Source organism: Rhinopithecus bieti, unplaced genomic scaffold (genome assembly GCF_001698545.2).
Source record: "Rhinopithecus bieti isolate Rb0 unplaced genomic scaffold, ASM169854v2 scaffold_15776, whole genome shotgun sequence".
NCBI lineage: Eukaryota > Metazoa > Chordata > Mammalia > Primates > Cercopithecidae > Rhinopithecus > Rhinopithecus bieti.
In genome coordinates, this window is record NW_016808836.1 from 1352578 (window position 1) to 1353956 (window position 1379).

A 1379-nucleotide genomic window follows, 5' to 3' on the forward strand; every position below is an offset into this window, starting at 1 on the left:
ATCCGCCCGTCTCGGCCTCCCAAAGTGCTGGGATTACAGGCTTGAGCCACCGCGCCCGGCCGGTATTTTTTTTAAATAGCAGCCTGAGCCAACTAAGATAGTTGGGTTTTGCAGCAATAACAAATGTCCCTCAAATCTTACTGACTTACACGATCACAGGTTTCTTTTTTGTTCATGGCACACATCCAGGCCACTAGGCTTTGCTTTTCATTTTGTTTAAGAGATGTAGTCCTGGCCGGGCGCAGTGGCTCACGCCTGTAATCTCAGCACTTTGGGAGGCCGAGGCAGGCGGATCACGAGGTCAGGAGATTGAAACTATCCTGGCTACCATGGTGAAACCCCGTCTCTACTAAAAAAAATACAAAAAAATTATCCGGGCGTGGTGGTGGGTGCCTGTAGTCCCAGCTACTCGGGAGGCTGAGGCAGGAGAATGGCGTGAACCTGGGAGGTGGAACTTGCAGTAAGCCAAGATCGTGCCACTGCACTCTAGCCTGGGTGACAGAGCGAGACTCCACTCCGTCTCAAAAAAAAAAAAAAAAAAACCCAGAACAAAACAAACAAAAGAGAGACGTAGTCTTGCTCTTGTTCTGTCACCCAGTCTAGAGTGCAGTGGTGTGATCATAGCTCATGGCAGCCTCAATCTCCTGGGCTCAAGCGCTCCTCCTGCCTCAGCCTCCCGAGTAACTGGAACTGCAGGTGCATACCACCATAGCTGGCTAAATTCTAAGTTTTTTGTAGAGAGGGGTTCCCATTATGTTGTCCAGTCTGGTCTTGAACCCCTGGGCTTAAGCAATCCTCTTGCTTTGGTCTCCAGAAGTGCTGCGATTAAAGGTGGGGTTTCATCATGTTGGCCAGGCTGATGTCGAACTCCTGACCTCAGGTGATCCACCGCCTCACTCTCCCAAAGTGTTGGAATTACTGGCGTGAGGCACCGTTCCCCATCAGGGGCCTTTTTTTTTTTTTAAATCAGTATCTAACACGAACACTTTTCTGCTTTGGAAGTAAAACCATCCAGGCTGTTAGACACAGACACCCCTCTCTTGGCTTCCTTCAAATTACTGAAAACAAGTCTCTCCACTCCCACACTCAACCAACCAACCAAAGATTGGCCAGCTCATGCTGTAGTCCCAGAACTTTGGGAGGCCAAGATGGGAGGATTGCTTGAGCCCAGGAGGTCTTGCTGCAGCAAGCTGTGATTGCACCACTGTGCTCCAGCCTGGGTTACAGAGTGAGAGCCTGTCCTCCCAAAAAATAAAAAGATTTTTTGAAAAAGTACTTGTCTGATGTACTCGTAAAAAATAAAAGAAGGTCCTTGGTTAATGGCCCTGCCCCTCACTCCAAGGCTGTATTTGCTGTGCTCACTGTCTGGGGTCTAGTCC